The sequence below is a fragment of the Lactuca sativa genome, chromosome 4 (genome assembly GCF_002870075.4).
Source record: "Lactuca sativa cultivar Salinas chromosome 4, Lsat_Salinas_v11, whole genome shotgun sequence".
NCBI classification, from domain to species: domain Eukaryota; kingdom Viridiplantae; phylum Streptophyta; class Magnoliopsida; order Asterales; family Asteraceae; genus Lactuca; species Lactuca sativa.
In genome coordinates, this window is record NC_056626.2 from 302,056,260 (window position 1) to 302,080,035 (window position 23,776).

Here is a 23,776-nt window from a genome sequence, read left to right on the forward strand (position 1 = left end):
AGAACACAAGAGTTAGAAAAATGAAAAGTCTTCATTTTAATATTAATTAACTTCATAAGTTATAAGAAATGAAAAGTTTTGAAAGTTTACAAAACTTGCCCTCAAGTTTTGGAACAAGTAAAGTCATGATTAAAACTTTAGTTCCAACCCTTAGAATTTTAAAAGTTAAAATTCAACCCTTATACTTTATAATATTATAAGTTAATAATATATATGTATAAAATCAAAGTCATCTTACTGCTAGTACGCCTCATTCACGAAGCCGGTCTATAAGGGGGGGTATAAGGTTGTTTCCTATAAAATGGCAACTTAGTGGGTGTCCACTCTCACCCAGCGCTTCTTTGATCGGTGGAGGCTTGTTAGCCAAACAGGTAGGACAAGGACTTATAAACTCTCATTAAAAGAATAATGATAATACTAAAGTAACTAAACTTTATTGAATTCCCAATCTTAGTTATTTTAGGAAAATGTGAATAAGGTGCTAATCCACGAAATTACACTTTACACTTTGTTTAAGTCGTTAGTGGAGCGTGTGTGGTTAACCGGCACACTAACTTGAACTTAACAAGGTAGGTAAAGGGTGACTTAATGTTTATCATAGTATCGATGGAGTGTGTGTGGTTAACCGGCACATCGATTGAGGGGTAATACATTAAGGGTACCAAGTAATTTGCATGGTTACTTCACACCTTGTTTTGTGATCCTCGGCATCCCAGTCACAAAACTTGAAGGGCACACTCGAGATTGAAACATGACATTGAAGAATTTCAATGAATCTCAGAGAATCTAGGAGTTTCTAAACTAATTAAAACCTAATTAAAAATTTCGTTTTTCATGGTGGAAATTGGTGAATTGTCATTCACCTACCTTCAAATATCTTATAGCTTAGATTACGGCATCCCTCTTCTAAGTTATAAAATATTGTGTTGGGTCCTAGCCTTAATACTACATTTGGGTGTTTTAGTAAGGACTATCTCTAAATCTAATATAATCTATTCCCTCTTCTTTTCAGATGTCTTCCAATAACAATGCTTCTGGCTCTAACCTTACTAGCTCCTTCTCTCTCATGAATCTTTGTGGGAGAGTCATCTTTGATGGATCCAACTTTACTGATTGGATCAGAAAAATCAGGATGGTCACTCGGTATGAGAACAAAGAATATGTTCTCGACAAGGATCTAAAGGTACCCGAGCCGACTGCTACTCCTGAAGAGCTTGCTGAATATGAGGTACATGAAAGAGATGCTACAAAAGTAGCATGCATCCTAATGGCCACCATGACAGTCGAGCTCCAAAAGTCCTGTGAGGACTATTATCCTTTTGAGATGCACTAGGACTTGATGGACCGTTACCATCAAAGTTCTCGTCAAGAGCGATATGAAATAATCTCCTCCATGATGACAACCCGAATGAAGGATGGTGAACCCATCACGGGCCACATGCAGAAAATGCAAAGGAATGTGGACCGTTTACTGAAGCTGGATGTGAACTTCCCCGAGGAGTTAGCAATAGACATCATTTTGCACTCCTTACCATCGTGTTATGATCATTTCTGCATGACATATCACATGAACAAGGAAGAAGTCACCCTCAGTAAACTTCAAGGATTCTTGAAGACCGCCGAAAGTGGTCTAAAGGGTAAGTTGGTTGTTACTACTCCTACTCCTACTCCAACTGCGGCCAATGTCTTGGCAATTGGGCATGGCAAAGGGAAGAAGAGAAAGAACCCTTCTAAGGGTACCAAGGGTAAGACCCTTGAAGGCTCCTCTTCAAGAAAAAACAAGAAAGGTTTTGTTACTCCTTCTGCTAACCCTAATGAGGCTGAATGCTTCTATTGTCATGAAAAGTCGCACTGGAAGCGAAACTGCCCAAAGTACCAGCAAGATTTGAAGGATGGGAAAGTAAAACCCAACCATGCAGGTATATAAACTATATTGTCTAATAACTCACCTCATTCTAAGTCTTGGGTCCTTGGCACAGGTTGTGGTATTCATATATGTTGTGATTTGTAGGGACTAAGAAGAAGTGAGAATGTGGAGCAGTGAAAGATAAACTTGATCATGGGAAACAGGAAAGCTTCACCTATCACCAAGATAGGAGTTTATTCCTTAGTGCTAAATAATGGGTTTACATTAGATTTGAATAAGTGTTATTATTCTCCAGAAATGGAAAGAAATGTTATTTCCTTTCATGCATTGTATAAACAAGGTTTTACCTTTTATTTTGATAATAACTATGGTATTATTGATGCTTTCTTTAATAATGTTCTTTATTTTAAAGCATTACCTTGTGATGGCGTGTATGAAACTGTATCTGTTGTAGATAATCTAGGAAATAATGTATTGTATATTGACTCTTCCACTAGCTTAGATAAAGCATCTTTATGGCATTATCGTCTTGGACATGTAAGTAAGAAACGCATAGGACAACTCCAAAAGGATGGAGTCTTGGAGTCATTTGACCTAAAGTCAGATGATAGTTGTGAATCTTGTTTGCTTAGTAAAATGACAAAGTCACCTTTTACTGGCACTTGTGCTAGGGGTGAAGGTTTGTTGGACCTCATACACACGGATGCGTGTGGACCCTTCAGAACCGCCACAAGAGATGCTAATCGGTTCTATGTGACTTTCATTAATGATTTTAGTAGATATGGATATGTCTACTTAATCAAGCATAAGTCAGAAACCTTTGAGAAATTCAAAGAGTTTAAGCAAGAAGTGGAGAATCAGTTGGGCAGGAACATTAAGATGCTTCGATCTGATCGTGGTGGTGAGTATCTTAGTACTGAGTTCCTTGACTATCTTAAGGAATGTGGGATTATCTCACAATTGACACGTCCTAGGACACCACAATTGAATGGTGTAGCTGAGAGGTGCAATCAGACCTTGTTGGACATGGTTCGTTCCATGATGAGTCGAGCTTCGCTACCAATCTCATTTTGGGGTTATTCCTTAGAGACTGTCGCCCATATCCTTAATCTAGTCCCTAAAAAGAAGGTTGCCAAAACACCTCACGAGGTGTGGACTGGAAAAGTTCCCAATCTAGACCACATCAAGATTTGGGGTTGCGAGGCTTTCGTGAGACGCGAGACTCACGATAAGCTCGAACCCCGAATCGAAAGGTGTATTTTCATCGGCTACCCACAGAAATCCTTTGGCTACATCATCTACAAACCCAGTGATAATGTGGTCTTTGTAGCAAGAAGAGGATTCTTTCGAGAGAGAGAGAATTCATAAGCCAAAGAGACAGTGGGACGCAAATTGACCTTGAGGAAATTTAAGAGTCAAGTGGTGAAGAAACCTCAAACCCTAGCCCTCAACCTGAGGAGGAAACTCCTGTTGATCCGACTGAAGAATCTATACCTCTGAGGCGTTCCACCAGAGTTTGAAATGCACCTGAGCATTATTATGGTTTCCATATTACTGCAGAAGGTGAGACACTTATCAGTGATAACACACTGGTAAATATGGATGAGCCTAACAACTACACGGAAGCCATGGCAGGCCTTGAGGATGCTAAATGGAAAGAGGCTATGGGTAGCAAGATACAGTCCATGTATGACGATCAAGTTTGGAACTTGGTTGACAATATACCTGATCATAAGATAGTTGGGTGCAAATGGATCTTCAAGAAGAAGACCGACATGGATGGTAATGTACACACTTATAAGGCACGACTGGTTGCAAAGGGTTATTCTCAAAATCTGGGAGTTGATTATGATGAGACCTTTTCACAAGTGGCCAAGATTAAGTCTATTAGGGTTCTGTTAGCCATTGCTACATTTCATGACTATGGAATATGGCAAATGGATGTCAAAACCGCTTTCCTTAATGGAATGTTGGCTGAAGATTTTTACATGGTTCAGCTAGAGGGTTTTGTCAGTACAGAGTACGCCAATAGAGTGTGTAAACTCGAGAAATCCATTTATCGATTGAAACAGGCACCTCACAGATGGAATCTTTGCTTTGATGAGAAAGTTAAAGAATTTGGCTTTTCAAGGAGTGAAGATGAATCTTGTGTCTATATCAAGGCTAGTGGGAACATAGTGAGCTTTTTGGTACTGTATGTGGATGACACACTACTCATAGGAAATGAAATCCCAACCCTGCAGGAAGTAAAGTCCTGGCTTGGGAAGTGTTTCGCTATGAAGGACCTTGGTGAAGCTGCCTATATCTTAGGGATAAGGATTTTGAGAAACAGGAGTAAAAGACTAATTGGACTTAGTCAAAGCACCTATGTGGACAAAGTGTTGAAAAGATTCAACATGCATAACTCCAAGAAAGGTGAGTTACCCATCCAGAGTAACGCCAGATTGAGTAAGACACAAAGCCCTAGTACAGAGGCTGAGACAGCAAAAATGAGTCGGATACCTTATGTTTTAGCTGTAGGATCGATCATGTATACTATGACGTGTACTCGACCTGATGTAGCCTTTGCTTTGAGCATGGTTAGCGGGTATCAGGGGAACCCTGGCAAGACACACTGGACTGCGGTAAAGAATATTCTCAAGTACCTACGGAGGACGAAGAACTGGGTCCTTACCCTCGGTGGGAGTGATGACATGAGAGTTGTAGGGTACAGTGATGCTAGCTTTAAGACTGACATGGATACTTTCTGCTCTCAGTCGAGCTGGGTCTTTACCCTAAACGGAGGGGCAATTACTTGGAAAAGTTCCAAGCAGGAGACAGTGGCTGATTCCACTTATGAATCAGAGTATATAGCAGCAATCGAGGCAGCAAAGGAGGCTATATGGCTAAAGAACTTTATCGGATACCATGGAGTTGTACCAACTATAAAGGAGCCAATGGAGATTTTTTGTGACAGAAATAGTGCGGTTGCCTTATCCAAGGAACCAAGAGATCATGGGAGATCCAGACACATTGACAGAAAATATCACTTCATTAGACATTGAATAGAAGAAGGAATCCTCGTGGCAAAGAGTGTATCATCGGATGAGAACCCAACAGACCCCCTCACGAAGGGACTAACTCGGGCTAAGCATCTCCAGCATGCTCGGATCATAGGGCTGAAGGATGATATTAGTTTTAGTAGTTAGATAATCTTGAAATTTGTAAAATGTAATTGACATTTGATGATAAATAAAATATGTTATTTATGAGTAAAGTGTTGCTATCACTTGTCAATCGTTTACTATATTTCTTTTACATGTTTTGACTTCCAGAATAATTATGTTTGGTATATCATATTATTCGAACCTCCACAGTCGGTCATATGTTGGAAGTAGGTATGAATCAAGACTGTCATGATTGGTTGCAGAGGTCTAAGATGTTGGACATGGCTACAACATTCATGAGTGCTCATAAGTTCTGAGCATTGGACTCAACCCACGCTCACTAGAATCACTTAATGGAATTTATCTTGAGTGATCGTGAGACGGTAATATCATATAAGTCTTTAAACCTAGAGATATGACTGGTTACCTATGAGTTGGTTATGCATTGATTGTTGTTGAGTCCGTTTGTGTTGCGTCTTGGGCCTTAAGTTTTGTATCCGGATTGGGCCTGTCCATCCGTGATTATCAAGATTAGGTCAGTAATTATCTATATTAGCTAATAGGGTTTTACTATAAATATGCATGCATGTATGCATGATAGGGAGTTGATTTTTACGTTTAATATTGTAACCCTAAACACCTCTACAATCGAAGTTCTTTATCGAGCTATTCTGAGGTGTTAAAGCATTAATCATTCGACATATTCAGCATCATTCTCGTGTTCTTTATTACATTCATGTTTATTAACTTGCATAGAATCATACGATCCTAATAGAAAATAGATCTAACAATTGGTATCAAAGCAGGAGATTGTGTGATCAATACACATTCCTTCTGTATTCAGAATACTTTAGGGTTTCCGCTTTTATCGTTTAAATAGAAGTCATCTTCTTCATATCGACGGTGACTCTGTTTTTGATAAAACCCTAATCTCAAGCTTACAGGTTTGATTCTAGTAGCTCACCATGTCTCACGAAGATTTGCAAACAAACCCCATCAACATCTCAAACAGCATTGGATCAACAGCCAAAATACACATACTCTACACTCAAGACTATGAAGTATGGGCACATCACTTCAAAGACTACGTAGTTGGTTCTGAAGACAATGGTTATCTCATCTGGGAAGCTATCACGCTTGGGCCGTTTGTTCACTCAGGAACGAACACCACTGTCAAGTCCCAAAAGGAGTACAACAAGCTGGATTCTATACAAACCTTGTTGCTCTCTGAATTTGGAGCTTTCGAACAGAAACCAGAGGAAAAACTCATACAGACTTTCGATCGGTTCAATCATCTCCTGAGTAAGATGATCAAGCATGGAATAGAGAGGAAATTGATTGAGCAGAAAGTAACTTTTATGAACGGGCTGAGACCATAATGGATGGCCGTTGTATCAACTGTGAAAGCACATGAACAGTTCAAATCCTACTCTCTAGCGAAACTGGTGGGAATACTCAAGTCCCATGAAAGCGTGGTAACCAAAGAAGCGAAAGTAGTTTCTGGTATGGGATCTCTGGCTCTTGTCTCAAAAGGAAAAAGTATCCCAGAAGATGAAGAAGAAACTGATATGTCTGAGTGTGATCTGACTAGTGAGGAATATGCTTTGATGATATCCAATCCGGAGAAGTTTGCAAGAAGAAAATTTCCTGTCAACAAGAACCGAAACTGGCAGGGAGGTTACAGCTCTAAGAAGGTAAAAGATGAAGCGAAGAACTCCTCTCAAAAGGATGATGAAAAGAAGGAGAGCAAACTTGCAGGAGACTCTGGATACGACTGCAATTACTGTCACGGCAAAAACCATTTTGCCAATGATTGCATGTTAAGGAAAATGGTTGAGAAGAGAGAGGGTGAAGATGATGAGGCGTACTATATGCGCATGTTAGAAGAAATCAAGAAGAAGAAGGCGACTAACAGCTCAATGAATGCCTTGATTGTACAAGAGAATACTGGGGAAGATGAGTTCGGTGGCGTAGAAGTGTGGTCAACCGAATTTGAAGACGAAAAGGTTAGAAGGCCCACTCATGGAAAGGCTTATGTGGCAAAGGAAGAAGGTTCGGCTGGAAAGTGTTTGATTGTCACTGCTAGCCCATCAACCGAAAGTGCAGATAAGGAACCGAACCTGACCGAAAAAAGTGTTTTGCAGCCAAGCCAGTGAGTGAGAAGATCAACGACTGCGATCGGCTGATCAAAAAGGTACAATCTATTCTTGAATCTCTTAAAATTCGAAAAACATATTATGAAGAAGAATTAACTGAATTAAACTTTAAATTTTCTAACCTAAGTAGTAGCCTCATGCAAACTCGCTTAGCGAATTCTAACCTAATTGACCAACTCAGCAGGGTGTCTTCAAAAAGTGAGGAAAGAAGAATGTGGATTGAGCTGAAGGAAGCGGAGTTAGTTAGAGCTAGGGACGAAAGTATTTATTTGCAAAGAGACAATTTAAAGTTTTTAAAACAAAGAAATGTTTTATGTTTAATTGCTAAGCGTTTATATTCTAATATAGCTCAATTGCATTTAAGTTGTGAGATAGGAAAGAAAATTCATAAGATGATTTTACCATTTCTTGAATTTAAGGAAGACGAGGTAATAGCAGAATGTGAATTAGAAGTATCATCCGAAGAGACGTCCGTGTCATAAAAATTGGTCTGGACAAAATAGAAACCTTCATTGATTCAAAGGAACACAAATGTATGTTAAAAGACATTTTAGATGAAAATGATAAGTTAAAAATTAATTCGGACACAATCACTCATTTGACCAATCGAATGCCAAACTAGCTTCTGAAAACAAAAAATAAACTTAGAAAATAGGTCTGAATTTGATGAAGAAAGCGAGATGAGTGAGATATCTGTCAATGATGTAGTTGATTGCTCTGAGTTTATGAAGAGAGAAACTGAGAATGAGAAACCATTAATCTCAGAAAATTCGGTGGAATTTGCTCGTCTAGCAATGGATAAGGAAAAGAAACTCAAAGAAAAAGTTGTGGTTTTTAAAAAGGTTCAAACTGTGCCGAATCAGGTATATGCAGCTAAAGGAGTTACTCCTAGACAAACAGTAGAACTAAGAATCTTGGTGGAAAAAGACAATGCAAAAGGGTGCGAAGATTTCTTCTGGTCAGCTCCCATAGATAATGCAGACGAAACAGTAGACTTATCTGAGCAGACCTCTTGGAGAGTTAAAGGAAGATACGTAGTTGAACCCTTAAATAAACCCTCAAGATCAGACAAACCAAGCACGAGTGGAACCAAAGATATTCCTATAGAACCGAAAGAAGAACCGAAAGCTCGAGTCAATACAATCGAAACTCAAAGAGACAAGCAAAAGGCAAGGTTCAACATGCGCAAATCACATAAGGAACTAGCTGAGCAAAAACGCTTAAGAAATCAAAGATATGCAAAGAATCTAAATGAGTGAAAGAGTTACTGGAATTCACAAAATTTCAACTATGTTCCTCCCAAGAAAATCTCAAAGGACAAGGGAAAGGAAATAGTAAAAGAAAATTTCAGCCCAAGTTCTTACTATTCCAAGTCTAAGAACTAAAAGTCATGTCTCGGTCTGCAGACTAGTTTCGGTCCTAAGTCAAGTTTCGGTCCTCATACTAGTTCTAAACCTAGTTTCGGTCCTCAGTCAAATTTCTGTTACAACAAACCTCAAGGCAAATCAAATTTCAAAACAAATATCAAGGGAAAAGGAAAGCTAACTTCTGATAATAGGATCCATAACAAGCAATCATCAACTAATCCTAAGTGCCACACGCCATCAAACAGGCTAATCAACAAATTCAAATTTAAACAAGATAAAACCAAAATTAAGGTATATACAATTAAAAGAAAAGATCAAACCACTCTTATTAAACGAACTTATTTGGTTGATATTTCTGCTGTAATTCCTTTTTCTGTGAAAGACTCACTAGGACCCAAGAAACTTTGGGTTCCTAAATCTGCTTAAATTTGCAGGTAATCAGTGACGAGCAGTTCGATGATGAATGGTACATTGATAGTGGCTGCTCGCATCACATGACAGGAAGGAAGGAAGAGCTGAGGGAGTTTCGGTCCCTGAAAGATGGTGGGTGTGTAAAGTATGGAAACAATTCCTATGGAACAATCAAGGGATATGTCATGATAACCAATGGAGAATTCTCGATTAGGAAAGTGGCGTATGTAGAAGGATTGCAACACAACCTCATCAGTGTGTCACAATTAGTTGTGGGCACAGGTTTGAAGGTATCATTTGATGATGAGGGGTCTAAGATAATTGAAAAACAATCCAAGAAGATTCTGCTGAAATCTGAACGTAAGGGAGAAATGTAACCTCTGAATCTAAACCGAATTCGAGGTACACCAGCTATTTGTCTGCGGTCAAAAGCGAATACCGATAAAAGCTGTTTATGGCATCGACGCCTATCGCATCTGAACTTCAAAGACATCAACAAATTGGTGCTTGGTGACCACGTTCGAGGCCTCCCTCTTGTCAAGTTCCATAAGGAGCATCTATGTGCTGCATGTGAAATGGGCAAACAGAGCAGAAAGAGCCACCCTACACGCATAAATACGAAGAAAGTTGAAGCACTTGAACTACTGCACATTGACTTGTGTAGACCTTCGGCTATCGAGAGTGTCGGTGGTAGTAAATACATTCTTGTCATTGTAGATGATTTTTTACGCTTTACCTGGGTTTTCTTTCTTAAGCAGAAATCAGATGCAACCCCTAAGTTGAAGACATTTATCAAACAAGTGGAAGTACAGCTGAGGAAGACGGTGAGGAACATCAGAAGTGACAATGGTCTGGAATTCAAGAACAAGGATTTTGAGGACTTTCTAACTAATAAGGGGATAAATCAAATATTTTTGGCCCCTTACACACCACAACAGAATGGGATTGTTGAAAGACGAAACCGTTCTCTATGTGAAGCAACCATAATAATGCTTGGTTTCGCCTAACTTCCATTATACTTCTGGGCTGATGCAATTGCCACTGCTTGCTACACTCGGAATCAGTCCTTGCTCAACAAGAGATTCTCAATTACTCTGTATGAAATCTTAAATAATAGGAAGCCCAATGTCAAATTTTTCCATATATTTGGTTCAAGGTGCTTTATTTTCAACTCTAAAGAGAACGGAAATAAGTTTGACGTCAAAGCCGACAATGGAATATTTATGGGTTATTCTTTGTCATCAAAAGAATACAGAGTGTTGAATAAACGCTCCAAAAGGATTGAATAGACTTATTATGTCACCTTTGATGACAATTATATGAAGAATTTTAGAAGGACTGAAGGTGACCTAGGTGACATATTCCCAGAATCTGGACAAGTCTCGATTCCCATATCCAACTTGTTCGAGGAATACATTCGGCTGTTTGATGAACCAGAGAAAGCAATTCATTCAGAGATGTAAGCAGTAGATAACACAATCGATAATCTCAAAAAGGTCATTGACGAAGCTGCTAAAGAGATGGAAAGTAAACCTAAAGGAGCTACGTCATCAACTGGCTCTCCAAATAAAGATTCAAAGTTCAAGGGGGAAAGCTCTACAGCACCAAACACAACCGAAGTCCCTGTTGAGGGGGAGAATCCTATTCCCTCCCCAACACATAAAGGTCTGGATGACGGGGAAAGTACTGATCCAAAATCAACAAGTAGTAGTTCAATCAAGGGGGAGAAACCAACTTCCACATGAACTGCAGACTCTGATGCTGACATAAATTACACTTCGCCAGTCGAGGGGGAGAAAGAGAAAGAGAATGCAACTGACGAAGGCGAGGATGATCAATCAGAATTTGAAGAAGAGGTGGAAGCTGAATTGAATCTAGAATATGATCCAAACTATCCTCCGTTAGTAAAATGGACAAAGGACCATCCCAAGGCACAGATCAATGGTGAATCTTCTGAAAAAGTTCTTACTCGTTCTCAACTGAAAGCGAAATAAACTGCATTATTCTCTAAAGTTGAATTTTGCGTGTTTAACTCGTTTATTTCCAAAATTGAGCCGAAAACTGTAAATGTTGCACTTGATCATTCTGATTGGGTTCAGGCAATGCAGGATGAGCTCCATGAGTTCGAACGCAACCGAGTTTAGAGGTTGATTCCTACATCGAAAGAAGCTTTTGTAGTTGGCTTGAAATGGGTATTTAGAAATAAATTGGACAAAGAAGGAAACGTCATTTGCAACAAGGCTCGGTTGGTGGTGAAAGGATACTGCCAAGAGGAAGGGATAGATTATGAGGAATCCTTCGCTCCAGTTGCTAGGTTGGAATCAGTTAGAATCTTCTTGGCATATGCTGCTCATAAGAACTTTGAAGTTTTCCAAATGGATGTCAAATGCACTTTCTTGAATGGAGAATTAGAAGAAACAGTCTATGTTGAGCAACCGTCGGGTTTTGTGAACGAAAAATTCCCTGATCATTGCTATGTGCTAGATAAAGTTGTCTATGGATTAAAGCAAGCACCGAGGGCCTGGTATGAAACACTAACTCGCTTTTTGAAAATTTCAAAATTTAACCAAGGTTCGGTTGACCCAACCTTCTTTCGTAAGAAGGAAGGCGAACATCTGATGATTGTTCAGATTTATGTTGATGATATCATCTTCGGCTCCACGAATCCTAACTTAACAGCTGAATTCAGGAAGTTGATGGTGTCTAAATTTGAAATGAGCGCAATGGGTCCAATCAATTTTTTCCTTGGTTTAAATATTAGACAGGGACCAGAAGGTATATTTATCAACCAGGAGGCCTATACAAAGAACTTACTGACGAAATTCGGAATGTAGGGTGATTCAAAAGTGAAGGTTCCTATGGCATTTGGCACTAAGTTAACTCCATCTCTGGAAAAACCTGCTATGGACATAACACTATATCGTCAAATGATAGGGTCCCTTATGTATCTAACAGCTAGTAGACCAGACATTATGTTCTCTATTTGTTATTGTGCCAGGTTTCAAGCCAATCCAAGAGAACCTCACATGGTGGCAGTGAAGAATATTTTTCGTTATCTGAAGCAAACCTCATCTCTCGGTCTCTAGTATCCTGCAAGATCTGGATTCTTCATTCAAGCCTTTTCCGATGTTGATCTAAGTAGATGTGGAATGGACAGAAAGAGCACTACAGGTGGATGCTAATTTCTTGACGGGAAACTTATTAGCTGGCAGTCTAAGAAACAAACATGTGTCTCACTATCCACAACCGAAGCTGAGTATATAGCTGCAGTATCTTGCAACTTCTCAAGTGGTATGGATTCAAAGTAAACTAAGAGACTATGGGCTAAGTATGAAGAAGATCCATCTCTATTGCGACTCCAAAAGTGCAATTAGGATTTGTCATAATCCAGTGCAACATTCAAAAACCAAACACATTGGACTTAGATATCATTTCATCAAGGATCATGTAGAAGATGGGAATGTGGAAGTACACTTTGTTCGATCTGCTGATCAACTGGTTGACATCTTTACTAAAGCCTTACCTGAAGCAACCTTTAACAAAATTTTACAACGCTTAGGCATGATGGAAGGAGAGTCGGTACCGAATCCTCAAATCTCACACTAAAAATTAGACAAGCGAAATGGAGCGAACGCTCGGTCTATCTCGGCTCCATAATTTTCGGAAACCGAAATGAACCGAACGCTCGGTCTATTTCGGCTCTAGAATTTTAGGGAACCGAAATGAACTGACCGCTCGGTTTATCTCGGCTCCATAATTTTTTGGAACCGAAATGAACCGAACGCTCGGTCTATTTCGGCTCTAGAATTTTAAGGAACCGAAATGAACCAATCGCTCGGTCTATTTCGCTTCGCTCATCTAAGATCAGGTTTCGGTTGTATATCCAGTACATTCTTTTCTTTCCTTCGATTTAAATTTAAATATTTTATCTTTCTGTTTTTATTCTTTTTCATAAAATTTCAAAAATCCAAAAATATTTTATCTTTCTGTTTTTATTCTTTTTCAGAAAACTCCAAAAATTCAATATATATATATATATATATATATATATATATATATATATATATATATATATATATATTGCTTCGTGTGGTGTGTTTCTTTGTTCTTCTTAGGTGATAAAAGTACTAGTACAATATAATGTGGTTCTAAGGCAGGTATATTTCATTTCAATACGAACTAGTTAAGGGTCCCTAGAAGCATGCTGCTGCATGTTGACCTAAGTCTCTAAGACATTGAGCAAGCCTTAATGATTCGATCTATACCTATCGTTTCTTCCCAATCAGGCTGATCACATCTACTAGGTCTAGAGCTACCTTACTCTTCTCATTTGAGATAAGAGTTTTTCTGCTTTGTCACGTTTATCTAGCAGAAGGTACTTTCGGTTCTATAGCCATCTCCCTTATATTCTCGATCTACTTTCAGTTCACCAATGTAAACCTTGAGACTCTCGGTCCTTACCACTGAGGTTTATGGTTACTCAACATTTGTGTTTGTGATCTTAGATACATATACCATGTTCTGAGTGAAACCCAATATACAACACCAATAATGAATTGACGGTGAATTAATTATTCAAGAACTTACTGGTTACCCAATGAAATCTCCTTTTATTTTTGCGTGGTCTTTTCTAAAATTTTCTAACACTAAGGCTTTTCTTCCCCAAAAGACCTAGTTTATTTTGTTTTTGAGATTTCTATTACTTTATTTGCCACTCAAACTTATATCCCACATACTTGTTCAACAGACCACATCGGTCTCTCAAGTACTTCATCCAACGTTCGATCTTATGTTAAGACTCGAAGTTCGGTTGAAGATAAGTTACCCTAAGCCTTATAATTAAAAGAAGCCTTTCAATGTTTATTAACAAACAGTTGATCGTATTTTTCGGGAAACCATACAAGCACTTCAAAGTCTCTCTTGACTTTGAAGGAAGTGATTCTTACCCGGAATCCCCTGCTTTCTGTCTTATGTTGAGACATCACTCACATCCCATACACATTTGCTTTATTTCTTTATCTTTGTCACACTACTACATGTAAATTTCAATTTTCCCATATTCTGATTATGTTTTCTCTATTGGAGCCAAACAAGGGGTTATCATGGTATTTCTAACGGTGATTGAAGATAAGCTTTAGGCGCAAGAATTTGAACGGTCTCTATATCCATGCGTGTTGACGTATACCTGGGAGTAATCACACTGTCACATCGCGCTTTTTCAGGCGGCGTTTCAGAGATCACGTCATTATCATCATGATTTTTCTCTCTCCAGGCAATGGTATATAAAGGGTTTATCGTTTTATTTGTCTTTTACCAGCAACAAATTCTTTCAAACTTACAAGACAAGTGTACACTGTTTATCTTCCTTCTTCGATCAACAATGGCGACTTCTTCATCCGTTCATGATCAGACTGCTTCGTCAACATTGCTTTCAATCAAACCCAATCAAAATATGATCATCGAACATAATCCGTTTTTGTATGATGCATATATGTTGCAAGTTGTAGAATGTTTGAAGTACTCACTGCTAGTGTTAGCCCTAACACAGGTTGAAGCTGTCCCAATGTCACTCTTATCTCAAGTTTATTCCACTGCGACATATGACAAAAACAAAGAACGCATCTACTTTGTCATCCATGATAAGAAGGCATCTGTTTCAAAGGTAAAGTTTTGTTCGATTTTGAATCTTGTTGTCGATTCTTCAGTTATCTTGTCGTATTTTATTACGACAACTCAACTGTTCTCGATGCTTTATGAGATGGGGTATACCGATGTGCTAACCACAATTACTAAAGTCAAGAAGTCATGTTTACCGTCTCAATGGAATGGATTGCTCACTCTACTCATTAAGGGTCTAGCAGAACGAAGTGGTGGTTCAGACAGTACCAGCAAGGGTTTCCTTACACTTCTTTATGGACTCTACAACAGGATCAATCTTGATTATGGATCAATAATCTGGTCTCAGGTGGTGCAGAGCCTCAACACATCTACGAGGCATTCTGAGGTATCTTGTTGAAGATTTTGAACTCTTATTACGAGGAAAGCGATCAATTCTTTGGAGATTCCAGTTATGAAGGATGCTCTGGTTGCCTCTATCGCTGCCTTCCACATGAAGAAGATCATTCTTTCGGATCCCCTTAAGTTTCCTCGCAATGGATCAATTCATGAGTCCATGTATAGGGGTGTTTCAGACCGAAGTAATGTTATGGCTGAATATCGGAAACTTCCTCCTGTTGGACTGAGAGTTCTTTCTCCAGAACAACAGGCTGCTCTAGATGCCTTGGAAAACCCTAACAACCAAGGGAAGAGGATCTCCAAGAAAGAACCCACTGAGGAAGGAAAATCTAAGTCCTCTAAGTCCAAGAAGGGCAAGACTGTTGAAGGGGATTCTTCTCAGCACAAGAAAATGAAGATAAAGAAGATGGCACGAAGGTCTAAGAGTCCCACTCCTCCACGCTCAGAGCATGACGATGACAATGAAGAAGAGGAAACTCATCATGACTCACCAAGGGGGAACACTCCTCCCCGTTCACCTACTCCAACTGAATCTCCCAATCACAACAGAGTTCCAACACCACCTCAATCACTAAAACAGACCATACCTCTCTCTATTCCTATTATTACTCCACCTGTCACATCTCAAGAAACAACTTTACCACCACCACCACCTCCCATTACTTCCATTCCTATTTCCACACCTCCTTTATCATCTCCAATCCTTACAGATTCCAAAACCACTACCATTCCTAACACACAGTGAATGTCAACGTATCTGATACGGGGGCAATTATTGTAACAGAAACACCTGTCATCACTAAACCTCTTTCCCTTATCAATTCCACTAATTCTGGTGCTACCCTTGGTGGAGAAAATGATGAATATGATTATACTTATTTCAGTCCATACCGGCTTCCAACTGGTGATGATATTGATGCTCCTGTCACAACTCAGCATTTACAGGAAATTCATGAGAAGCTCGATCGCTTACTTGACGACAGTAAAGCTTACAATGGTGTTGTTCTTAAAGCCTTCCTCGAGACTGCCATTGATCAATACACAAAGCCCATTGAAAAATCTACTCAGGCAGTTGATGTGTCTACATCTTCTTGTCAAAAGGCAACAACAGAGGTTACTGAGGTTGTTCACACAACTCAGATCTTCCTTGATTCTTTGAAATCTCATGCTGACAACAATGCAGCGAAAGTACAATCCTTTGTGGACTCCTTTTCTAAGTCCCTTCAAGCAGAAAGCACTAAGTTCGATGTTGTACGCTCATCGCTCCAAACCAAGACCACTTCTTTTTTAAGATCAGTGGATTCTCGTTTTGACTCTCTTCATGCTAACCTGGCAACCGAAAGTGCCTTGAAGGAGGATCTGGCCAAACACAAAGCCAGTATTGATGTTCTGAAGGTGCAGCTAGCCCAAGCTGAGAAAGAAATTTCTTTGTTGAAGACCCAACGGGCTGTGTATAAGAGTTGTGCGGGTGAGGTGAAGGACTTTTTGTCTAATTTTCTTGGTGCTCATGATCCTATTTTAACTCTTACAATTCATAATCATCTCACATCCAAACTCCTTCCTGCCCTTGTGTAACGCCCGCAAATCTGGGCTAGTCAATAAGAGGCAATAGGGGTCGAAAACGACTTTTCGACAAAAGATTATTTATAATAAATAATTTTAACCAAGTTGTAGAATATGTCACAAGGTTTCCGTACATATAAAGAACGCCAAAATCCGAGTTATAACGAATAAGTTATGACCCGTCGAAGTTTTGCGACGGAACCGGCACGATACCGAGAAGCGTAAATAGTGAAATTACGATAGAGTGAGATTTAGCCTTAGAGATTTAAACAAAAGTCGTAGAGTATGTTAAACTAAGAACAATGATAAAAAGAACGCCCAAATCTGACTTCGTATGAAGAAGTTATGATTTTTCGATGATTCGGATTAGCAGTGTACAGCCCGAAATTCGAATATTAGATCGAGCGATTTTTAGCCGACACGACCTAAACGAGAATCGAAGATCTCGTTAGAAGTAGCGTAACAAGAAAAAGATGGGCGAAAACGGATGTCGGATGAAGAAGTTATGAGGATTTAACGGACCAATCCTGTCCCGGCCCGTTAATAATATAAAATTTAAAATCAAGTCAAAATTAGCCGACAGAGTCTAAATGAAAGTTGTAGAGTACGTTCCCACCTTCGCGTGGATATAAAGAACGTCGAAAACGAAGTCCGTACGTGAAAGTTACGAATTTTTGAAGTTGTAACTCGAATTTGCGAAGCTGATGCATGGATCGATGACGTGGCACGTTCTGAGCCGTCCATCGCTGAAGAAAGCCTCGCTTCGGATCTGGACACGTCGTCTCACATTACGCCCCGCGTCCGAGGCCAAGTACGCCCCGCGTACTTCGGTTCTTATCCGTCCGATGGAGTGCAAGACAGCTGGGTCCGAGTTGGTGGTCTTATCCGAGGAGTACGCCCAGCGTAGTCCGAAGCCAGCAGCCTATAAATAGCTGCGAGGGCAGCCTTCATTTTCACACCAAATCTCCTTCTCTCTCTAGCTCCCCAAACCCCCCCCCCTAAGTCGTAGATAAAACCCCTAGCTCCCAAGGGAAGCCCCGAGGCTCCCGGAGTCCTGAGAAAAAGAGCCTTTCGGTTTCGAAACGCTGCTCCAAATAAGTTCCGGTTTTCGATAAAATTCGTTGTAAGTGTGCTACGCTTACGCAATTTTTAATATAGCTTTCAAATAATTATAGGAATGTTATTAGGTCCTTAAAATAATTATTTGGGCTATTATTATGAGTTATATTGAGTGTTATTTAACACTTATATAATAATAATAATAGTCAGACTATTAATTTGTCGCGGTTATCGTTAGACTAAACCCTAGTGGTATCGATACTAGGTTTTATTGAAGGAAAGTTGTTTTGAGAGTATCGAAGCGCTGCTCGAGTGCTGAGTCACCACCTTTCAGGTGAGTGCATAGTTCCTTTCAACTTACGCATAGATATGAAGTATTTTATATAAATTACGTGTTATGTGTGCATATTATCTGAATACTTGCTATCTATGCTGGATGAATGTTTTTATACATGTTTTCAATAATTTAAATTGTATATGTATTTTATATCTACAAAAATGTTGGGGTAAAACATGGGTAGATGTGTTAGTTGCTGTGTGATAAAAATGAAACAATGAGAGGCCTCGTTATAGATGTTATTGATGATCCAGTCATCTAGCGGAGTATAGACGACAACCACGGACTATTCTAGACAATCCAGTGGAATACTAGCAGGCTCGCAACCTGTAGGTGTTTATTCAAACTGTGTGTTTATTCGAACTGTGTGAACTGTGTGCTCACCAGGTTTCCCAACCTGACCCACTCAGTTTATTTATATCACAGGTGTTGATATGAAGTCACATTACATTGAGAGATTTAAAGAGATGTAGATCACTAGTGTAAATAAATGTAAGTTCTGTTTATGCTTATGTTTCTGTATTAACGATGACATCCCAAATGTTTTAAAATGATTAAAATACGTTTCTTCGAAAATGTTTTAATAACGTATTTGATCATGTTTTTCTGGGAACAAATTCCGCAACATTTTTATTAAAAGAAGTACTCTGATTTTTAAAAAGCATAAACAAAATCGGTCTTTTCTGGCCGCGAAAAATGGGGATGTTACATGAAAGGTCACATTTAAGTTTCTTAAAACTCATAAAAGATGGCAAAGGTTACAAAATGAAGAGTCTTGTTCTCATTAAATGGTTTTATGACTCCATAACTTGTCCTCAAGTTATGGAGGTTCAAGAGTCACTTCATTAAGTAATAAAATGTGTAACCTTAATTAAATCCATAAGTTACAAAATAAAGAAAAAAGTTACATTCTTTTATTAGTTTAAAGTCTTCCATAACTTGTCCTCAAGTTATGGAACTTGAAGAGTTTTTTAATCAAAACTACTTTAAACACATAAGTTATGGAATTAATTAGTTTTGAATTGTTTCAAAACTTTCCCTCAAGTTTTGGAATTTGAAAAGTTTTCACTTATGAATAATTTAATTCCAAGTTAGCCCTTAGAATTTTAAAAGTTAAAATTCAACTCATATACTTTATAATATTATAAGTTAATAATATATATATATATATATATATATATATATATATATATATATATATATATGTATAAGAGTAAAGTCAGTCTTACCGTTAGTAGGCCTCATCACGAAGCCGGTCTATACGGGGGGTATAAGGTTACTGTCTATAAAATGGCAGTTTAATGGGTGTCCACTCTCACCCACCATTTCCTTGACCGGTGGAGGGTCGTTAGCCGAACGGGTAGGACAAGGACTAAAATTCTCCCTTCATTAAAAGTATTAATGATAAATGCTAAGTAACTAAACTCTTATTAATATCCAATCTTAGTTACTTAGGAAAATGCGAATAAGGTGCTAATCCATGAAATTACACTTTGCACTTTGTTTAAGTCGGTTAGTGGAGTGTGTGTGGTTAACCGGCACACTAACTCGTATTTAACAAGGTAGGAAAAGGGTAACTTAATGTTTATCATAGTATCGATGGAGCGTGTGTAGTTAACTGGCACATCGATTGAGGGGTAAACACTTAAGAGTACCAAGTAATTTGCATGGTTACTTCACACCTTGTTTTGTGATCCTCGGCATCCCAGTCACAAAAACTGAAGGGCACACTCGAGATTGAAACATGCCATTGAAAAGTTCAATGAATCTAAAAAGAATATAGGAGTTTCAAAAACCAATTAAAACCTAGTATATATTTCGTTTATCTTGGTGGAAATTGGTGAATCGTTATTCACCTACCTTCAAATATTTTATAGCTTGGATTACGACATCCCTCTTCCAAGTTATAAAAGTATTGTGTTGGGTCCTAGCCTTAATATTTCATATTGGGTGTCATATTAAGGACTTTAAATCAACTATCTTGAATATCTCCCAAAAGATGTCTGGTTTAGACATTTATGATCTTCCCAAATCTCTTGAAACAAGCTTTCCTAAATGAAGATGATGTCCATGGAAATCATACTTCTTTCACCTCCTCCAAATTATTCTCCCTAACCCACAAGTTCTTGAAAAGTTGAAGGTCACTCAAGCCCTATTGGCAAGCAAAGGTCTATGTGTGATCACATCTTGGAGATGTAGTCACATATTGACAAGCCGTGAGAGTTGGGTGTCAAAGTCTAGAGGAATTTGATTATCAATAACTTTCTAAGTCACATAGTGAGTTCCTTTAGGACACCTATGAAATAGACTATGACAAGACCCTTAATGATCTTATCTATTTTCTTGGTGCTGTTAAATCAGTAATGATTTGTAGCACTGGTAAAGCAAATATGATTGGAATGTGACATTGACAATGTGACATTGGATATCCAGTAAAGCTCTCTCTTCCCAATGGAAAGGGATCGGCCATAGTCAACTCGGTTGACCAAATGGTAAAGAGAGAGGCTAAGTCTGAGTTAGTCCCATTATCAAGGGTCCATTGCCAAAGAAAGGGGCATTGGTTGCGAAGCTGCCAAATTTACCTAAGGATGTTAAAGTCAATAAGTTTGACTCTACTTCAGGTAAAGTCCACTATCTAACTCTGCTAAGTTTCTATTCTGAGATTCTTGATACATGATGTGACTGGGTCACATGTTGATGTTTTAAGAATCAAAGAAAAAGTGAGGAAACTTAAAGAAAGAATATGCTGAATCTGATTGCGTAGATGGATTTCTATCGCATAGTTTGAAGATCGGATTCTTGAGCTACTTCTTAGGAGTTATGATATATTGCTAAGGAATAGATAACAACAAGTTTTCATGTGATTTTGCACTGTAAGGATAAGTTTTTCCGCAAAGTTTTAAAATGAAAGAAAAAAAATTGATTTTATTTATTTTAAAATATCCTTACAATGGCATTTGTGAAAAATTGTTGTTTGTAGGATTCCATTGCAAGTAATATAGGAAAATGGTTTTGATTCTTTCATTTGTGGTGGTGTCTAAATTTACCAATTAAGGAAAGTTTCTCATCATCCAAGTTTCAATTGGACCGAAACTTGGAATCATGCAAGTTGTATAGTATGATGAATGAGAACTTTCAAGCATTGAGAAAATTAAGACTAATTACTTGTTCACATGGATGTGTGAGTCAAGTAAAGGATTAAGGGATCGAGTACACATTCTTGTGCACTGGTTAAGTCCACCACAAAACATCGATAAGACTATTCGTCATAATTTACTATAGCTTAGTAAATATGGTTATACTTACAAGCTTAAGTGTAATTCTGAGACATTGGAAAAGGTTCCAATGTATGGCAGAGCGAATAAGAAGAATCAACTTAGGCAGAGTGATAAAAGTTTATGAATTCTGAAAATATGGGAGAGTACTTTAGTATCATATTTTAAGACCATCTTAATAATTTTGAGACCTTATCACAATTCATCCTTTAAGTGTATTCTGATAGTTAAGAAGAGGAGTTATGAATTGTTGAAGTGGTTAAATCAAGAAGATGTTTCATACTTCATTCCAAAAACAATTCTTAGAGTTATACTATAAGATTGTAACTTGAGTGACATGTTTTAATGAAGGTTTAAAACACTTGTCAAATGTAAGAGTAAAAGTCTTCTACTCTTGTACATTTGAAATTGGTAAGTTGTGATGTTTTGGATAAAACAAAGACCAACTAAGGCCAATTGTGTGAAGTGTTTGTCTTGATTAGAATCCACACTATCTATTGAATATTGGACAGAGTCTTATATGTCAAAAGGACGGTAGGAGTCTTAAAGGTCTTGAAAGTCTCAAGAACTAATCAAGAATAAAACATGTAGTTCTTCACTAGCACACGACTTGAGGTTTATAACCTATTGTGTTGACATATTTTGTGCCCATTCAAATTAAAGTTGGCTTTGCATATGAGTTCTTAGAGTTCTTAATTGGTTGCGCAACAACTTGGAAGCAATGGCGGGCCCTTGAGCTGCCAGCTGGCAAGAAATTAAGATTGAGTTCAGTCCATATGAGTTTGGATTTGTCATTATCCTTGTCTTGTGACTATGGTTTTGACAATTCACATGGATAAGAACACATACACCATTAATCTAAGTGTCAAAAGGTTTCTCTCCGATTCATGAAAATGATGGTGAGGAAACACTTTCACTAAGTAGATTTTAGCTAGATAGCAATTGTGATATTTGCATTCTCAAAGTCGTTAGCGGAGCGTGTGTGGTTAATTGGCACACAAACATAGACTTGTGAGAAGTGGCAAAGGTCTAAACAATCGAGACTATGATTACGACATCCCTTTTCATAGTTCTTAAAATTGTTTAGACACACCTGTGAGCTATCTAAGATAAGGTGTATGATATTGATAAAGTTTTATCAAAGCAATCTAGTATCAGAAATTTGAACTTTGGTAAGAAAGTCAATAAAGTATTGTTTTTCTAGAAGCTCAGCTAATTTCTGAATACATGTCAAAGCTAGTGGGAGCATAAGAGTTATGCTAATAATCATCATGTTAGTGGGAGCATGATAATTATGAGAAAGGTTGCAAGTTAGCAATGTTAATTATAGAAAAACAAAAGGTTTTAATTGTGAAAAAGTTGTTTTGCTATAATTAAGGGAGAGGAAATTATACTTCATCTCAAATCTAAAAGCTTAGATTGTGGTTTTAATCGTATTTAGTCAAGGATATACATATGAATTTCATGTTGGAATGGCTCAACATAAGGAAATTCTATCTATAGGTCTATTATTTGCGCTCTAAAATTCGATTATGATTACGGCATCCCTTTTCATAATCTGAAATTATGAGAACTTGGCAAATAGAAATATTGTACAAAAGGACTAGTCTAGTATCATGTCTTTATGTGAGACATCATGAATCGTGTCCCATATGCTTCGGATATAGGATCGATTGCATGTGCTATAATATTCATCCTTTCTAAAATTTTCCAAATACCTAGGGTATTAAGAAGGAAAAAAGGTCTAGAATTGGATATGACTAAAAGGATTAAGCAATTGTTGAGGACAATCTAAGGTTTACCAATGATTAGTTGATCAGGGATAGTTGGAAGTATAGTGTTAGTTGTTGGAAGGACCATATTGACATAATCTGTAAGGAGGCAACTCTTGTTCAGAAGTGATAGTCAAAATGGAATATGGAAATGTTTCAAAGTTAGAAATTATTCAATATATGTAAGATTAGGAAACTTTATGCAAGAAGGATGTTTTCAATGAGTTGATCTCCTTTGGAATGCTTTGTAATGTTTGTTGTCAAGTCTTTGTGACTTTGTGCATAATCATTACAAGAGGATCAATGCATATAAGTTTAGAATCTAACAGATTTCGGTAAATGATAGGAATTTGGAATTCTTACATTTTCGATAAGGATTTGGGAGTGTGAATTGTGACATCCCCAAAATCACGGCCAGAAAAGACAGGTTTGTTTATGCTTTGTTTAAAAATCAGAGTAACATTTTAAATAAAAGTGTTGCGGAATTTGTCCCAAAACAAAATATGATAAAGATTTATCAAAAGCATTTCCATAGAAATGTATTTCATTAAAAGACTTGGCATGTCATGTTCGTAGAGATCAAAAGCATAAACAGTACAATATAAGCCTTACTACATTATTTCATATCTACAGGCCTATATCCGCAATCCCTCGTCCAAACATCATATCTATGCTCAAGCGCCACTACCTGTAATACATAAAACTAAGTGGGTCAGGCTTGGGAGCCTAGTGAGCACATAGGGTTTTCAACCCACAATAAATAAGTTTATTAGCTTTATCAAACCAAACAAACCCGATTACCCATTCC